We start from the raw sequence: 8013 nt of genomic DNA, 5'->3' as shown, positions 1-8013 counted from the left end.
TCAGATTGACAACAAGCCATACATTTGTGCTCAGAGCCCTTTGAAAAGATACAAAGCAGAATTTATATGATACACAATGTAGCGTTTTTTTGTTTTGTTTGTTTTTTTATAATCCTGAAAGAAATGCGCCTGTCCTTTGCACCCTTACTGGTAATGTCAGAAGGTAATGAGTCATGGTACTTTTATATAGGCTACATGACAGATATGATCAATGACAAATATGAGCAAAAAAAAAAAAAAACAGTTTATAACATTTGCCACGTTCTTGGAAAGGTACTCTGTTTTACCTGAATTCAAAAATATTACATTTTTAATGATATTTCATTTTCAAGAAATAATATGAAGTTAATAACTCTAAAAATGTCATGTAGAGTAACCATCAAGTAAAAAGTTTAATAACATTTTCCATACACCTTGAACACACATTCTTTTTATGTAATAAGGTTTTAAGTTGTACTATGATATTTTCATAGAGGTATTCAAGTCAATGTATGAATTTACAATATACCATGATGCTAAATGAATACACTCGGATTATTTACCGTATGTGGAACCCCAAGATACTTCAAAAAACAGTGCAACTAGAAGAATCAGTTCAACTATGATAAAACCAAAGTACATTTTCAGAAAAAAATACCATACCACTTTTTTGTTAGTGCCAAGAATATTGCATTACATGAAAAGTCTATATCTCTAAAGTAAGGCAGATATATCCCTACAGTTCATTATCAACGCCGCTCAAGCTTTCTCGTAAGAAGCAGAACTGAAGCAGTGTCGAGAGTTTCTATATCTTTTCTGAGGGACCACTTTGGCAGGCGCCATCTCCACACAGCAGTCAATTGCCTTGTAAATTACAGGGCCGGGGTAATAAAAACTGATTTGTATATCACCAGGAGTGGAGAGTGTGTCTGTCTTGTAAATTTAATTAAACAGCAGGTGCAAAATCAGGTCATATGGCTTTGATGTGCCCCATGTGAGAATGACAACCAGACAAAGATTCTAATATGGGCAGCATTTACATATTTTTGCATGGGCGCTTGTACATTGGAACAGCCATCACCTTGTAGTGCATCGAATCCCCCCACCCCAAAAATCAAACAGGATTCAAATGAACCGTCACCTCTAATTTTAATAGCTCTGCACCAAAATAAACGTTTAAGCTCTTCACAACAGCTTTAATGTTGCATAAATGCTCCTATTATGGTTGGCTTACCCAGCTCATCGAATACATAAAACTAAGGGAAAAACTTGGTATCGAATACCGATTCCTCTCAAGCATGCAAAGCAGTGAAGCTAGAAATCATCCTCTTATTGGACGATGTGACCTGTGACATCAGCCCCGCCTCTGTCCCCACAGGACCCCGTTAATTTGATTTGACTTGCAAGAGGTGTCAGAGTCTGACCTGATGGCAACACCCATCTTGTGTTTTTACTTTCTACTTTCTTGCCTTTTTTCTAGAGGAGGTGCTGGATAATTACCACCTAGGATGTTGCCATCTGTGCCGCCTTTTCACGGTCTGTTAACTTGCCTCTCAAAAACTTTTCTGGTGGCAGGGGCCACACATGTAAGAGAGTGCACATTCAAGCATCATTAAATCCTATGCTAAAGAGGATAGACTCTACTTATGGCTCAGAGCAGTGTCACGCCGCCCCAAAATAGGCCGTTAGAAAATCAAGTCCCAAAAACGTTATAAATTCAATCGAGGTCATGTTAGCGCAATCCGGTCCAGATCGCGCTGGCACGTGCTGTCTTTCCAAAGTCAGTCTGACCTTATCCACCTTATGTCCAGGTAGGCACAAATGTGCGGAATAAATATTGATTTCCGAGTGCCGTGACTTTATTGCTCTGTCTCTTAGATCGAGTCTGACCCGAGCGCCGACAATAGCGACGTATTGTTGTGGTGGAAATCTGTTATTAACAAGCTGTCGGGTGTTTGTACTGACAGATTCTTTGTGAAAGCCTCACTTAGGAAACCACGGTGTCAAGCTGAGCAAGTTTTTAATGAGAAATGCCAAGCAAAACACGGCACGCTGCTGCAGGAGCGAGGAGGGGTACAGGTGCATGGCTGGAAGCGGTGGATGGCTCAATAGCCAAGAGAGAACATATCTGTGTTCAGGATCTCCTCTGATTATTGCCACACATCAGAGAAATGAAGCAACATCAACACAGATGCGCGGCTGAGGGTTATGGGAGCCCGTTTGACACGTTTCACGAAAGCTCGCGCTGTTTTATTGCTTGGGATGCTCGCTGCGCCACGCAAAAATCCAGCAGCGGTACATTATTTGATATGAAGCAGTTCATCAAAACTATGATACAAAAAAGGAAATGTTACACCAGAGAAATGTTGATTGCTTTAAAGAGAAACAGCCTTTATGCTCGGAAGGAACCATTTAGATCAAGTGACACTTTTAGTTGATGTAGTTGATAAAGCCAAACAGCGACAATTAACCCTTTGTTAAGCTCTGGTTACTGATGTTAATGCAGACTAGCTTTACAGAACATCCCATAGGAATGGGAAGTGGAGGTTTTCATTAACAGACGTTAAGAAACATACTCATAAAGTGATTCAAATTAATTGAATATTATTCTTACATGGGCTGGAGTCAGGGTTGCCAGGTCTACGAAACAAAACCAGCTCAACTCAGAACTTGCCCAATGTTTGTGTTTTTTCCTCTGTTGCGGGTCCCCAACATAATTGTGTTCCGGGGGGATGGTATTAACCGGCGGACTAAAAAACAACCTGCGGCAACAGCGTAAGAGAAGGCCAATTCCGTGGTAAAACCACAGACTTGGCAACACTGACTTGAGTGATTTGTGGTTTTGCAAAGCATTTTTATCTGCTGCTTTTCTTTGAAGAAATGGTTGAAGTTACAATAAAACGGAAGTATCGACAGATGTTATTTTCTGTATTGTGAATGATGTATACATTCATTTGAAATGGATTTAAAAAAAAAAAAAGTAGGACTATGGTACTGCGAACACTTTAGTTACAATCACACTACGATGACCTGAATCATAATATAGAATTAAATAGGTAACATTAATTGACTTTGGAGATAATGTTCTACATGTTCATTTAGGCATGAAAGGCAACACATAATGTAGTTTAAAACATTAACTTCTCAAGACTTGTTTAAAGAGCAAAGGAAAAGAAATACAACTATTTTCTCTAAATGACCTGTCAACATTGATGACATTTTATTTTGGATAATTCCAAAAAATTGTGTTCAAAACTATGAAAAAAAGAGCAAATCCTCTATTAATAGAACCTGCTTAAGCCAAGCTTGAACTGGTCTTAGCTGGTCTTTCAGCTTGGCTAAGTGAAAGAAAGCCAATGAACAAACTAGCTAAGATCTAGTTTAGATGTTTTTTTGTTTTTTAGCAGGGAAAGCTCGAAAATGGCAGAACGGCAATAGCCGTTGGATTGGTCAGAATGATGTGAAGGCGGGGCCTAGCGGAGGCTCAGTTCACAGGTGTGAAGCCTCAAAGATAAAGATGAGCTCACACCGATTATTTTTCTTCTTAGAGAAGAAAAATTGTGCAATAAATTCCTCACCTACACTCTAGTCCCAGGGTGTGTCCATTGATTTATATGGATACGCCTGAAACATTTCTAACCCGAAACACCTACGAGTCCAATAGAAATGTCATGAACGCAGCTGAGAAAGCTCATAAACTCAGGTGAAACACTCCAGGCATCAGCAGCGCATGAGTGCCGGGGTCCTGGAAGCGGACCTTTACTATTGACAGACATGACAGTTCCTCTTCATAATGAATATAATCTAGCTGCAGCTGTTGTAGATAACATACAAGAGGGCTTGATGTGTTGGCAGCTTTGTACAAACAAGTGAGTGAAAGCTACATTTGGAACGCTCGACTATAAGCAACATGAGCACAACGACTCAAAACTGGATTGTGGTTTAGTGCCGCTGAATCGGGCCAACAGCATTAGCGCGGGCAGCACGTTTGCTTGCGTAAGCTAAAGGCCAACGGGGCAGGTCAGGGGGAATGTGTTGTGTCATCTGTAGGCCTGAATGCGTCTACATTGACCTCAATCCATAATCAATCTCATCATCTTCTCCTAATTAACCTTACTCCCCTGTGGAGACAACCCAGCTGCAACATGCCCTCATCCAATCAATCCAATCATAGACAAACCCACAGCAATCTATGCTTCACACTGGTATGAATGAAGGTGTCAAAGAGGCCTTGCTGGACATATTGGTCGTGTTCAATGCATTTATAAAAGTGGTTCTGTGAAGCAGCCAAAGGTTATGTTTGTATTACGGGGGAACATGAATCTACAAAGGTTCTTGTTACCCTCTTTTTGATAATTTAGCAATTTGTTTTTTTATAATTTTTTTTTTTCAATTCATTAGAACAGTATGAAACGTGGTAAAGGTTTTGGCACTTGCTATGTGAACACACACACACACACACACACACACACACACACACACACACAGAGAGAGTAACTAAAAATGTTAAACAGTCCTCGAAAAAAAAAGACCATATTGGAAACGAATGAGAAATTAATTTCATCTAGTGGAAACGTTTGGTACTGCACCCAAACAAACTTTTACTGAAAGCTAATTTTTTGAAATATCAACCTCAAATTTGGAACACAACTTGTTTAGGTTTTATGGTTTTGATTTTCTTGCAATTTTAAAGTAAAACATGTTTTCGAAAATATATTTAATGTCAAATTTTAAAATAGTATTTTTGTGAATTTTTCATATATGTTATACAGTTGTCATTGCTTATTTTCAGTTAAATTATATATATATTTTTCTTGTATTTCAATATGTTACTGGAGAAAAGATCATAAAATTACCGTATATTTTACAGTAAAAACTGTAAAAGTACAGTACACATACTGTAAATACATTTACAGCAAGTTAAATGGTACTGTAAATATTAATACGGTATTTTTACTGTAAGTTTAATTTACAGTAAGTTACTGGCGAACTGCTGCCAGTAAGTTACTGTAATTTCTACAGGAAATTTTTAACAGTGTAATAATAAACTTAAAAAACACTTTTTTAAAAACTTTTTTTCACTTTTTTCAAATTCTTCTTTAAAAAGAGACTTTTTCATTACTTCACCACTATTTTACTAAAAAGAGAGAATGATTTTTTTTCCACAACAAAGGGCAACTGCAGAAATGAATACAATCTACCAAATACTGTGTCTTTCAGTATTTACTTAAAGTAAAGTAAAGTTCTTCTTTGAACTACCTTCTTATACATAGTCATGACATATCAGATGATTTTACAAAATTTTACATTAGATTGAAGACAATATTATACAGTAGATTAAACAGATTAGGCTCTTGTGACAAACTTGACAAACTTTCAACACAGACATCATGGTAAATATAAGGCAAACAAGTGGAAATTAACTGCTTGCTCTGGCAACATGGCAGAAATGTAATGGTAATATTTATTATGCCTTCAAATGTAATTTAGTTTTTTATCTACAATGTCAAATATTAAGATTTAAAGTATAAAATTATTACTATAAAATATTAATTTAAATAAAAAAACTGAAATATAACAAGATGTTGTCATTTTCTTACAAATCATCTGACAGGGAAGAACAAAAACTTTCTTTGCTTATGTTTTTTTTCCCCACACAGTATGAGAGTCAAACACACGGATGGCAAACTTTTCATATCAAGAGCTTATTTTGAAGCCAAAACCCTTCTGAGACTGCTTGAGGCTTTCTGACATGTCAAGAACATCTATTTTTTCAGCAAGTGTATTCATTTTTGCAGTGTAGATCTGGATAATTTGATATTATTTATTTGCTTAAAAGTTACATGTGTGTATACAGTATTTTTATTGTTTTGAGAGGCTCCAACAGTATAAATATGCTAAGGAAATATTATGGTTATTGATACTTTGGTTCCCTCACTTGGTAGACTTGTGAAATGCAAACATCCCATGAACAGGAAACATTACTTTGTGTCATATTTATGCTTTATGTTTTCCAAAGCCATCTCGAAAGAAGATAATTCCTTTAAAAATTAGTAAAATCAATATGAACCCTGTAACAGGAGGCAGAATCCACATTAAAAATACGAGATTACCCAGAACAATGTTTTAGCCTGAGAAGTGCAATCTTATAAAATGGAGGAAAACTGATGGCTAATTAATATTAAAGGTGATAATGAAGGGATTATTTTTCCAAGACGATAAGCAAATGGCTCTTAATTACAGGTGCTCTCTCTCCCTCACTTTACGCAGCCTTTGACTCAGCAGTGACAGAAATAACCCCTCATTAGCAGTTAATCATGTTAACCTGACTGAGTGTGCAGTGATGGGGAGCTAACTCGATTTTGCAACAAGAGATTGATTTCTTACAATTAAATGAACAGGTGCGACGCATGTAGAGTTTCAAACTTAGGAGTTCGGAACAATCTCTCAAGTTTCTTTCAAACAGACTTCATAAATAGCCACGTTTTCATTCTTTTCACATTCTCTAAAAATGAAAATGTGAACAAATAGGATGTGAGTGTAAAGTTTCACTTTTAGGTTTTCATCAGAGCTTAGCACAAAGCAGATACAAAAATATAAGCTAATTAAAGGTGAAAGGTTCTCATAAAACTCATAGAACTATACACCATCATTCAAAGATTGGGGTTTATTTCAAAATTTTGAAAAAAGTGTTCTCACAACAAGACTGCATTTATTTGATAGAAAAAAAAATACAGTAAAAACAGTAATGCTGTGAAATATTATTACAATTTAAGGGAAATGTTTGCTATTTTAAATATATTTTAAGATGCAATTAATTTTTGTGATGAAAAGCTGAACTTTAGCATCATTACTCCAGTTTTCAGTGTCACATGATCCTTCAGAAATCATTAACATTTCATATTATTATCAACATTGAAAACAGTTGTGCTGCTTAATATTTTTGTGGAAACCAGGATACTTTTTTTTCATGATTCTTTAATGAATAGAAACAGCTTTATTTAAAATAGAAATCTTCTGTGACATTATAAATGCCACTTTTGATTAACGGTCTAGTTAATATAATGATGCTGTTACTTATAATAACTTTTAAGTCAAAGTTCTCCCATGGTTTCTTACCTGGACTTCTTCAACCACATAACATAATACCACTTCCAGAGATAATAGAAATGCAGATGTGAGAGCAATGGCATAGTAAATTTAGTCATTAGGCCAGATGAAAATATGAGATAATATGAGAGAGCTCACACCTAAAGCCATCTTATCAATTAGCAGTCCTGTTCATTTCTTTCAACTTCAGTTTCCTAATGTACTACCCTAAAAAAGTCTAATGAAAATATACAGTACCAATCAAAGATTAGACACATTTGACTGAATTAATGTTTTTCATTATCTTAAAACCTTTAGATCCCCTTATACTTATACAAACAAAATACAATACAAAATTCTAGATTAAATGTGAAATGAAAATGATGAATTAAGATGCTTTCAAAAGTTCTTTAAAGAAAAAGCACACATATAGCACACGATGAACAGGCAAGCTGAATGAATGGCTACACTTAAAGGGGTCATATGATGTTTTTTTAAAGATCATTATTTTGTGTATTTGGTGTAACAGAATATGTTGACATGCTTTAATGTTCAAAAAACACATTATTTTTCAAATACTGTACATTATTGTAGGTCCTATATGCCCCGCCTCTCTCAAACGCTTCGTTTTCTACAAAGTCCCTCCTTCCGACAAGCGCAGTCTGCTCTGATTGGCCAGCTGACCCAGTGCATTGTGATTGGCCGAACACCCAATCAGCTTGTAACACTCCAAAGAGAAAGGAAAACTTGAAATCGCATCATATGACCCCTTTAAAGAATCATAAAACGCCTTTATCTTAGCACTCTGAACAGTAGCTGAGTGATTGGATGTGCAGGTTCCAGGCTTCCTGCCAGAAGTACTCTCATGTGAACACAAAACGGGCTGCTCTCAGGGTCCAGTGCAGGGCTGTCCAAACTCGGTCCTGGAGGGCCGGTGTCCTGCAG

This window comes from Sinocyclocheilus anshuiensis, unplaced genomic scaffold, assembly GCF_001515605.1.
Source record: "Sinocyclocheilus anshuiensis isolate Anshui unplaced genomic scaffold, SAMN03320099.WGS_v1.1 scaffold3070, whole genome shotgun sequence".
Taxonomy (NCBI): domain Eukaryota; kingdom Metazoa; phylum Chordata; class Actinopteri; order Cypriniformes; family Cyprinidae; genus Sinocyclocheilus; species Sinocyclocheilus anshuiensis.
This window is presented reverse-complemented; position numbering follows the sequence as displayed.